Here is an 11,989-nt window from a genome sequence, read left to right as displayed (position 1 = left end):
GGGTGTGTTTAAAAAGTGTACGAATTTCAGACACAGATGTCAAAATTATTGCAGAGTATCTAGAATCTACAGTATGTACTGTACAGTTAGAATGTGCTCCAAAAGTCATGACAACAAAGTCAAAACTGCTATTTTTTGTTTTACAGTCAAGCAATTTGAATTTGTGATGAGGAGATAAAGGTGAATTGTGAGCACAATGTAATATACTTTATTTGAGGTTATTCTATGCACACATTTGATCAGTTTATTCCAAAAACATCCTCAGTCATTTCAAGTTACCATAACGATTGGGACAGATTTTCTATAAGTAAATTTCAGAGTGTAAAAGTCAGTATTTGGTTGAATATCCCTTTGAGGCAATGAAGTCTGTGACACATTTTGCTCACTAGATGTTTTGTGTGATCATTTGAGACACATTGCTGCACTTGGAGGTCCTGCCTGTTCTTGGGATGTTCTGATTGAAATCTTTCCTCAGCATGTAAGATGCATTCTCAATTACATTCAAATCTGAAGAATGACTTGGCCAGACTATGAGTTTCCACTTCTCTTCCTGATAAGAAAGTATTCTCCTCGTTGTTGTGTTTTGTTTCGGTTGCCTGCCATGCTCCACGGCAATGCTCCATCCAATCAGGACGGAAGTGATTTCTCCGAGAAAATGTTCCTGTGAACCTCAGAGTTCATTCTGCTGCTGCCAACTTTAGTCACATCATCAATCAAGATGAGTTCCAGCCATGTGGGCCAAAGCAGGGCCAGAATTCCTTTACTTCTTTGGCCACAGTTGAACATTCCCACCACTTTGGTAGAGGTGTATCTTGGTCTCCTCTGTCCATAAAACCTTGCTCCAAAACTTGTATTCCTGACTTAATTGTGAAGCATGAAAGAGGCAACGACACGGTATGAGCATTTCTATTGAATTTTCTTTAATATTATAAAAAACGAGAGAAATTATCATACAAATCAATACATTGTATGGCGAGCAAGTTTTCACCGCCAGCCTTTATTAAAAAACAAATCCCTAGAATACAACAGGAGAACATGCAGACACAGCATTCACGTCTTTTGCAATATACTTCTGAAATCCCTGCTTTTTGTACTCCTGCCTTCAGTAGCATAACTAAAAGCTCCTGGGCTTTTAAAGTTAACAGCCAAATTCTGGAAAACAGATGGTTCACATAAAATGTCAGTCTTCCTTCATGCAAAGGACAACCAACAAAAAACTGACCTTGCTATCTTAAGTTTATTTTTCTTTCTTAGCATATACTCTATGTGATATTTTTTGACCAGCTCAAAGCAAGTAAGTGCAGTATAAGATGCCTATCTGTATTACTTTTTTAAGTTAAAAAAGAACACATTGAAATTCATGCACAGTACCTTTAAACAAAAAAATCAGGAGTTGTTTATCAACAGAATGTTATCAAAGCCATTAAGAAAAGTCAATGTTTTGGGCAGGACTGGTTAAGAAACAATGCATGTATTTCTTTTCACTTCGATCTCAGAAAGGTCAGATTAAATACCAATAACATTCAGAACATCAAATGACTCCAGCTTCACATCACTTCAGGCAGTGTTATGGCCTGATCTGTCTTGCCCTTTCAGATTAAAGATAAAATTGTACTTTTCTTTCATATTTTAGCCTTGCAATATAATTCAACACATTCATGATATTCTTTAGGATTGCACTTTAAAGAATACCTTTCAAATCAAAGAAATGTCGATTACAAATGTACTGACATGCATGCTGTTTCATAAAATGGATTAAATACAAAAAAGAGCTTATGTTTTCTCTTACTTACTTTTAAGAAGATACAAAGTTATATGTGTTGGCTAACTGTAACTTTGGTGGGTAGCTGCGTCAGCATGCGTAGGCTGCAAAGGAACAAGTAATAGGTTTATTCCATGCTGAAAAAAAGAAGAAAGAGAACACAACGTTTCGGCCGTGGAGCCTTCTTCAGGTGTCTTCAGGTGTCTTCAGGTGTCAGGTGTCAGGTGTCTTCAGGTGACACCTGAAGAAGGCTCCACGGCCGAAACGTTGTGTTCTCTTTCTTCTTTTTTTCAGCATGGAATAAACCTATTACTTGTAACTGTAACTTTGACATATTGTACTTTTTAGAACACAGTTTTAGGAACTCAACCTAACAAACTAATTGAGAGAAGTGTTAAAAATACACCAAGCTGTCAATATTCAAAGTAGGGAAAAATAAGAGCAAGATTTGGGAAGTATTTATGAAAGCTCGTTCACTCCTTTGATATCAGATTATAGTGTGTTATCATGGTATTTTTCTTTAATTTGGCAATAAGTTGCGGAATATGTTCCCAGTCAGAGGAACAGAAAAAAAAGATTTAAATGTGAAATACGGAATTATTATTATTCATTTATGAAACTACAAAATTGTGCACTTTGGGTGTCTTTGCTGGACATCTGTGTGCTTTGTTTTTTCAAGACAACATTGCACACTCAGCTGAGGAGTCCTCATGTCATTGAGCCCTGTTATTATAAACCTCAGTCACATGTGAATCATCACATTTCGCAAACTATTGAAGACACACGACGCTCTATTTCTATTTATACAGTAGGTCTCTTCCTCCACACTTAAAAAGTCTCATTGTGTGTGCATATTTTACAACTGTCTGCAAAGGGAGCTTTTTGAAACCCACAGATAAAATGGATCTTTGAGGGCCTGCTGCGAAATTATATATTGACCGTTTTTTGCTGTTAGATGAAGAGTAAATGGTTTGCAGTCTGGAGATAACCAGGTATTTGTTGCGAGGAACCTCTTAATGTATCCCCCAGGAATAGTGGGAATAACATAAGTCCTTGGCACAGACCTTCAGGTGATCACTGGAGGAGCCACCGAAGTCCCCACTGACTTTCTTATTGTGTGAGTGCGAGTGGGGAGCCACAGAGCCACATTCCTGTCAGAACATGTTACGTTTGGGAAGAGGGTAAAGTAAAGCGGACAAGCACACTATCAAACATTTCAAGGATTTCTCATTGTCAGCTGTTTGAAAGACTTTACACTCATCAGCAGGCTCCAGCGTTTAAGTGCTTCTTCTAACCCTCCATGCTAAATTGTTTGTTTGTGATTATATTTTCAACTTGGAAATAATTCGCTTCGGAGATTTACCTACATTATACAGTGAGTGTTATTTTATTTAAACACCTGTTACCTATTTTTCTCAAAGCAAACTCTATCCATTATTTTTAAGAAATTACATTTCAAGTTATTTCAACCTCAGACCTCATGACATTACATAGATGGGATTTCCTCAACATTAAAATCTGTTCAGAAGCTACTGTATCGACGTGGGATGTTAAGCTTTCTTGTTCTCTAAAGAACACCTTTCTTAGTGTCAAGAAGCATGATAGAAATTGCATATTATATTACATCAAATGTAGTAAACGAACTAAACAACTTCACATGTGCAAGACTAAGTGAGCAATGCATCTATAAATTACATAATAACTGACTAGCCGGCAGCAGCTTTTAACCTACTTATTACTGGCTCTTGTGCTCAGAATTACGTAGTATGGTAAAAATTCCCAAGGAATGTCTTTTGCTGTTTAGAAGTTACGGCACAATATGATAAATTGAAGTCTCAAGTGAAGACAGAGAGTTAGATGTTCCTGTAGCTGTCAGAGCGAGGTTTACAGATACAGATTTGTATTTTTTAAGCATAAGAGTTTAACATTTTGATTCCACTGCAGCTTTGAGACAGGCGAGTGTAGGATTTTTAACACCCCGTCTACGAAGTCTCGATGTTTTCATCCCTCTATTCTAATTTTTACCTTTTACAACAAAGCTACGCTCTAATGTAGTTCAAACTACCTATTGTAAAATTAAACATTTACAACGCATCTGAACTTCCATTCGGTACATTTTTGAAGAAGATGGGAATCTCAATGAATTATTTGATCTGCAACTGCATCAACATAAATGTTGATTTTGTGGAACACCCTGGGGCTAGACTTCACTTAAGACAGAAATTAATATTGTCTTATTATAACTTAAAGGATCCTGGGGAATTCTCATTGTAATCAAATTAAAAAATAAAATGTGCCACAATGTCAGTAGTAGTTGAGGTCCCAAAAGAACTTTGATATCAATGTTATACCTGTCACTCTGCTTTGAAAAAAATTCATGTAAATACAAAAAAGACAGTTTCAGCTCTCTAGTAAATTGGCAGAAGCCTGAACCAAAGACATGAAGCCGCGATTGTGCTGCTAACTACAGAACTCTCTCTGTAAAGACACAGCGGGGCATCACTTTTTGTGTTTGAGGTTTTTTTTCTAGGAAATCTCCTACATTGATACTTCACATTTTAGATTTATATAACCTACTTTTTCTATTTTTTTTCAATGGCCGGAAAGTTTGTCTTGAAACTGTTTTCAAACCAGTGGTTCCCAAACTAAAGGGCACACCCCCTGCACAAGAAGTGTTTGAGATGGATCATGGAGGTGCTCAAATTTTAGGGAGGAAGCATCGCAGATTTGTCCGACAGTAACAGCTAGAAATTCAGAGTGGATTTTATTACCGGTTGCTCCAGAGATGTACTGTAGATAGTGATGTGCAATGTGACAGATTGCTTTTCAAGTTCAGCTACTTTTTCTGTACGTCCTTGAATCAGTTCATGAGATCTACTACGTGGTGAACACGTGACTTGTCTATGTGTACTCATCGCTCACCATCGATCATTTATTTTTAGCTTTCTTTAGTTAAAAATGGGTGGCTGGTTCAGTCGGGGGTGACAGTCAGAAAAGACATAAAAAGCCCAAACAGAGACGGCAATAAACCTGCTTCATTCCTGAAGCAGACATGGATTGTCAGGAGGAGACACGGAAAAGCACGTCACACTTGCAGTGAAGTGGAAACGAAAGGTCTTGACGTAGCAAGCTGTGAAACAGGGGAGGCATCAAGAAGAAGACATACGGTATGGTTTGCCTGCTTGACTGCTGAAGGTGAGCATTACCCACAGTGCGTTTTATGCTCAGAAGTGTTTGTGCAAGATAGCATGAAACAGTAAAACTGAAGAGGCATCTGCAGACTATGCAATCAACACAAGTAGAGTTTTTGAAGCTATAGGAAAAGTCAGTGGGATGTTATAAGTTGACAAATAGTAAATCCTTTAAAAAACACTTTGCATTTCCTATGATCTTTCAGATCTAAATGCTAAATGCAAGAAAAACATAGTACAGCTGGAAAACACTGTTCTTTCTGCGGCAGTAGCAATGTGCTATAGTGTGCATGGAGATTTTGAAAGCCCACTTTGATGAAGGTACGTCATTGTCCATTGGCAGTTGTGCAATACATTGATGATATTGCTTGTGTACTCTTTAAAGGGTTCGGCTTATTGAATATGTGAAACAGAGTCCTTCGCTGGCCTTGCAACTTGATGAGTCTGTTTGCATATAGTATGTGAGACTGCTTTGGGAAGAAGCTATAAGATTTAATTTGCATCTAAAAAAGAAGTGAAAGAAAGCAGTCAATAACTATTTTGATAGCTATATCATTATGATATATAATCAAATCTAAAAAAGGTCATCAATTTAATGTGCAAAACAGGGCTTCAGTGGGCATGCTGACCCACAGCCTTGACAAACACAAACTTCAATGCTGTTCTGCAAAATACAATAAATATGATGAAGTGTGTCTCATCTCGTCCCACAGGTTTAAACATTTTTGATTTTCACTATGTAAGATTTTCCAGTCTTGTAAAAGGAAATGGATGCAGAGCATGCGCTGCTGCTTTTAAACACAGAAATAGAGTGATTTTCTTCAGTTAAACTCCTGACATGCTTGTTGGGCCGAGACTTGAACTAGGACCTGATGAAATTGATCCTTCTTGACTCAGGATCACCGTACATGGTACATTACATCAACCTTAGTGTCATTAGCAGGCATTTCTGTAAAAATAAAGGCACTGATTATCCTGCTTTAAGTTTCTGCCAGTAAGTAATACAACTGACGACTCTTAAAGAAACCAGTTTGATGCCTGGGAGGTAATCACTTGGAAATGTTTCCAGCATTTAATTGTTACAAGAAAATGAACTTCAGCTTGAAATACTGAAAATAATAGTCACCCTTTAATAGTCACCTGATAACAGTCACCCTGTTAACATTTTAAGAAATTCTTTGAGGATTTAACTCTTGATACAAATGATTTGATAACCTTGTGTAACCGCTTCAGCCAAACAATATATCTGTTATCTGAAGCATCCTTGGACATGTTAAAATTATCTTGGTAAACTAGAAGATACTGTTTGAATCCTCCTTTGTCTAGTCTTTGGATAAAGACAATATTTGATCATCTTTGGAGATATCCACATCCAAAATGGAGGGTATACTGGATTTTTAATTTTGGACTAAGTGTTTCAGGTTACAGCAAATGAGACTTGTTTCAAATAGAGTTTATATTGCAAGATGTATTACAATAATATTTATATATGTTTAACATTACATAATTATAATTTGCAGATTATAATTAGAATCTGCTATTTATATAAAACTAGCTGCGAATTAAAATAACTAGCTTTTATGCGCTTCTTTCCTGTTTCAATTATTTCAGAATGTACCGTATGTATCTTTATAATCTGTCAATTGAAAGTAATTCTGTAATACAGTACCTCCTGTTAAAATGTAATTTAAAACAAAATGCACTAGGGGATCTTGATGATGAATTGTTTTTTGCTTCCACCTCCCTGAGTGAGTTCTGGTTGTGAAATGCTGGGGAGTGACCTATACAGTACTATCTGAAGAGGAACATTTTAATTTCCTTTGCCTCTACCTCTATCAGAAAGCAAGAATGCCCTTCATGCTAAACTGTAAGATCTAAGACGTGTGGTGTTTAGATTTTAATCACGGTGTCACACAGTGCTCGGGGTTGCTGGGAAGTTCGCATTGCCCGTGATTTAGAAGGGGATGGGAGGTCAACTGTTACAGAACAGCTGAAAAGGGGGGTACAGTCTGAACTGTTTGCAAGCCACTGCTTCACACAACTCATAAGAGTGGGTGGAATCCATGTGCTGGAAAAAAATCCAGATAAGGATGGCATATCAATCTCATCTCATGATCGCACTGTATGTCAAACACTGCAGAAACCTCTCCATTAACCAACAATTAACAATTGATTAATTTATTCAATATTATTTGGAGTATCTTTTATAAATATAATTATGAAATCCATTGTTCCGCTCCATTGTCATGGAATGCCCATCCTCTGATTCTTTGAGAGACTAATTCTTCGACCATCTTCAAATCTAAACTCAAAACCCACCTTTTTACTAGATCTGATTGCTCCACAGTTTATCCTGTATATTCTTGTTTATTTTTGTTCTTTAACTTTTTATTGTATTTTTTCTCTTTATCTTCTTTATAAATCTTTATCCATGTGGGTTTGGAAATGTGTTTCTAAATAAAAGTTGTTGTTGTTGTTGTTGTTGTTGTTGTTGTTGTTGTTGTTGTTGTTGTTGTTGTTGTTGTTGTTGTTGTTGTTGTTAAAAATCAAAACTTTACTACCTGTCACATTTTTAAAAGTCTACATTTTGATAACGTGTTCACCAAGAAATTAACAATGCGCTTCATGTCTTGCTGTAATTAAATGGGAATTGAATGGGAATAAGTGATCTATACATCATTAACCTAGAAGAAGAACCAGAATTCTTCTTTATTGATATTTTTTATCAGTAACAAATAAAGTGGATTTTACACTTTATTGATCAAGCTTCCCGCAAAGAATGTCTAAACATACCAAACAGAGTACAGAGTCCCTTCAGAATAAATGGAAATTCATTCTCTGGCATGTACTTCCTCTTACTTTTCATACATCACCTCTTTAAAAAGAACTGTCCAAAAGAATAGAAACAGGGATTGGAGTTTTTGTCGCGTGTCTTGATGATCCTTTAAGATCGACCTGCGTTTCAAGTCCAGAACTTTTTGTATTTTCTTTATCTTGTGAACGAGTGACCAGGAGGGTCTGTTGCAGTACGTGTATGATTGATAACATCTGTCCAGTAACAGGGCAGATCTCAGCTGCTAAGCCCTCAGGCTACAAGGCAGGTCTTGCAGGATGGACCATGCGACTTCAGGATCATTTTGTGGTGTTAGAGGCCTCATGTACTGTTACCCAGTTGAGAAGCTCCAAAATGCCATAAGTGTCCGTGTCACAGAAATGACAGATCACACCTTGAGAAGAGTCAGAGAGACAGGTCTGTAGAGAAGGCAGTTATTGTGTATAATGAGAATGCCTTGGAAATCACATGCAAGACAGACCTGTATGTAGAAAAAATGGTCAGTGAACAGGTATGGGATCACATTTAATTATCCATATCCATACTTTGTTGACATGGTACAGCCATGTTCTTTGGATGAGCTCCATATTTCTCCAAAAGAGGAGTGGAGAAGGCAGTGTTACACCCTTTTCTTCATTTTGAGTTTCGAGGATAATGGAAGATATTGTATGGTCAATATATAACCTCAATACTCGTGCAATGTCTTGCCAAAACACTCTGTCCTGCTAAGTGGATTTATCTGCATCTCACCTCCTGCTTTTACTGTGCTTCTGCACAGTTTTAATTCCCTTCTGGACTCAGGTCATTCACACTAGAGTGTATTTCTTTGTGTTTATTTCACCCGGCAGTTTTCAATCACAGCACAGTGATTGCAATCAAAATACAACAGCCAGCTATGTAAGCCAATAGCATAAAGCAAGATCACAAAACCATCATATAGACTTGTTTAAAATTTTCTCCTAAACACAGGTTACAATATCACAAAACATAATACTATTAAGAGGAAAAATGTTTTTAGCTGTGGCTCACAGTAACATCTGAAACCTGGTAGTGTTTATTTCACCTGGTAGTGTTACATTTGTTTTCTAACCTGTTCAAATATATAATGAAGCTGAGCTCATGAAACATGTCACCTTCGTCTTGATCTTTTGTTTGTCTCCTTTGGGATAGAGCCCAGCCAGCAGCCTGTATCATGTACGAGCACTGTCAAAACAGTATCAAAAACTGGGTGGCAGTGTTTTTGTTGTTGTTGTTGTTGTTGTAATTGTTCTTTGCTTTGTCTAAACACAGAACCTGCTGAGTTTTCATTTATGAAGCAAATTCTGACATTTATTCCCTTGTACTACAGCATCAAGGATTAAGACAAAACAGCGGGGTTCACTCTATGTGAAAGGGTTTAGTCTATGGCTGCCAAAGAAAACCTAAGGTTGTTTTTTCAACCGATCATGATTTGAACCATGCTTTTATTTCATGGTTTGCAAGATGGTTGATCTATAGTATATGGGTTTCCTCCATATATTCCTCTATGATATATTGAAATTACAAATTAAACTGTTTTGTGTGTCTAACAAATAATTATGAAATTAATAAATATGATTTTTTTTCTTTCATTATGTAGGTATAACATTCGATTGTAAACACTTCCAGAAAAGACTTCACAGCCCAGTTTTTCTTTGAAGCTCTCGGATGTTCCCCACCAACAAAAATAGATTAGTACCACAGAACAGTTATGTGCTATCTTGAAAGTACCATGGAGAGATTGAAAGGACTTTAAACTGACAAAAAAATCAATGGGAAGGGCTTAATGGAAGGTATATTACATTTACAAGACAGTTATTAAATTTCAAGGGAAATTAAAAGTGGGAAGTGTAAGTTGAATGTCCAGCAGGGAGTAGGGGATGGACACCCAGTGAGGTTTTGCTGTGGCCAGCAGTTTCTCACAGTCCAATAAAACATCCTTGGAAGCTGATTGACAACTTTATCAACAGGAGACAACCAAAACTGGACAACCACCATCAGCCGACTGCAGCGGTACAGGACAGGTGAAGGAAGATTGCATTGCTGTCCTTCCAGGTGGAGAGCATGTCATGTCTGTCAACACTGCCAGGATTGTGTTAATGCACAGGGAGGGCAACGCCAACTCTGTAAAATTGTCATTCCATAAACCTGGCATGCTTCATACTGAAAATTATCTTGATTATTTCATTTTTTATGTTTTCCAAATATTTCTGTGGTTTTATTTTATACCTGTGTTTGCAACTCTTGGTTAAAGCCATTAGATGTGATGTTTCATTCTGTGAGCCTGCAATTCATTTAAATATATCAGACACCGCTATGCACTGAAGCTTTGAGATTCAGACGAATAGAAATATTGAAAAACAATTACCATATGTTTCACAGCCCGCAGCTACTAACACCTCTGCAAAACCTCAAAGAACAATTAACTGTAAAGTAAATTAGAAATCCATTCTTTAATTGGAAAAGGCAGAGCTATGGATTAAGCTGCTGATTCATTGCAGATGTAAAATTGCCAAGGCTCAAGTTCCAAACTAATCACTGCTTAATTGACTGCTTGAGAATTTCATTGTGACCACTGAAAAGCTTAATAATTCTGTATTGTATTTTTACAGTGCATATAATGTGAAATTTGCAACTAAAAATTCATTTAAAGTTTCATGTACTGGTAGTTTATGTTACTGAAGAGTGAAACGTTATCGTCCTGGGAGAATATTCCATATCAGATCTACAGCACAAGATGTCAGCAGAAGTCTAACCTCTTGATGCAATTTTTGTGTTAATTATAAGCGGAATGAGCTTGCTAACATTGTTCGCACTGTTTTCTCAGTTACTAAAGTCCAATTACAGTTCTCACACCAATCAATACAAACACCAAAACACCTTCCCAAAATTGTCAACATACAGAAATACAGTATGGCACACACTGAAACACTAAAACACTCTGATCCGACTGTGTTAAGTGGAGAGCCTTGTTTTGAAAACACTTTTCCGGAAGCTGTGGTTCACATCATGTGTTTCAAGTGTTAAAATGAAAAATCTACAAAACAAGCACAAAAAGCTGTGTCGGTGTTCAAGCCACAATGGCTGATTGGTCCAGCTCTTATTCTAGTTTCAATGAAATTCAGCAAACATGACTCGCGCGATGACTCCAGTCCATCACAGAGCCTGCTCGAGCAATTTGGGTCCCCTCTTCTACAGCTGGGTGGACTAGAACAACTAGAGTATGTCACTTAAGGCACAACAGCAGTGTGTGAGGCAGGGACTTGAACCCACAACTGGTTAGGAAACCAGAGACCTACCCACTCATGCTACTCTGCCCTCATGCAGTATTATACTGTACTTCTGAAGTGATCGTGTAACCATCTGTAAATATGAAGTTTTCTGAAAAAGAAATTCACAGATTTATTAACGACATAAAAAGTCAGAACAAATGCCATGTGCTGTCCGTTTTTGTCTAAGTCACATTCTTGTTTTTAACTCTCAGGTACGTGCCAAGAAGGGGAAAGAGGCAGAGTGCACAATAATGTACACTCCCAAATGTACACTTCTTAATGTTTGTTTAAATGAACACAACCAATGTCAACTGTGTGATCCCCCACAAATTCTTTTTTTTTTGTCTGTAAATAAATTACAGGTGTCCAGTCTTCAGAAAACACTCTTCCCTGAGGGTAAGCAATATAGTAGAAATAGTTAGAAAAATAAAAACCTCAGGATTTTTGTTATTCCTGGCATTGTTTTTTATTCTCCCAAAATGGTGATCAAAAGGCATGGCTTATTCAAATCACAACAGAACATATTATGGGTGAAAGAAGTTAAATGTGAGAGAGAGCTACAAAGGAAAATCAAAAACTATGTTATAAATAAATATATAAATATATATATAAAAGTATATTGGGTGAATACTTTTCCAAGCTACTGCACTGTGTGACACAACGTTTCATGAAAAATACACTTGAATCACAACTTTTCAAATTTTACATGTACAGTACTTTTAATTTGGCATTAAAGCTCTCAACCTAGTTACAATGCCCTTTGTTCAGTATTTCTGACAAAATGGACAAATGCATACATAAAAAGTCACACTGCGTTCGGAGGTTTTATACCTGGCTTTGTCTTCGCTTCCGTAAAAATTCACTCGTATCAAAAACTATAACTATTTCACTTGTATCAAAAACTAATATAAAA

The 11,989-nt window shown here is 36.9% G+C and overlaps 1 long non-coding RNA gene across 1 annotated transcript; it reads left to right on the top strand.

Annotated features, from left to right (window-relative positions):
* The first annotated feature begins 4,488 nt into the window (after positions 1 to 4,488).
* On the top strand, positions 4,489 to 11,521 carry LOC148677491 (uncharacterized). Its single transcript, XR_015940048.1, has 2 exons — positions 4,489 to 4,957; positions 9,405 to 11,521. It is a non-coding gene; the product is annotated as an uncharacterized LOC148677491 (long non-coding RNA).
* Positions 11,522 to 11,989: the final 468 nt, after the last annotated feature.

Source organism: Lepisosteus platostomus, chromosome 1 (genome assembly GCF_059453375.1).
Source record: "Lepisosteus platostomus isolate fLepPlt1 chromosome 1, fLepPlt1.hap1, whole genome shotgun sequence".
Lineage (NCBI taxonomy): Eukaryota > Metazoa > Chordata > Actinopteri > Semionotiformes > Lepisosteidae > Lepisosteus > Lepisosteus platostomus.
Note: the sequence above shows the minus strand (reverse complement) of the source record. Positions and strands in the feature narration are given on the sequence as shown.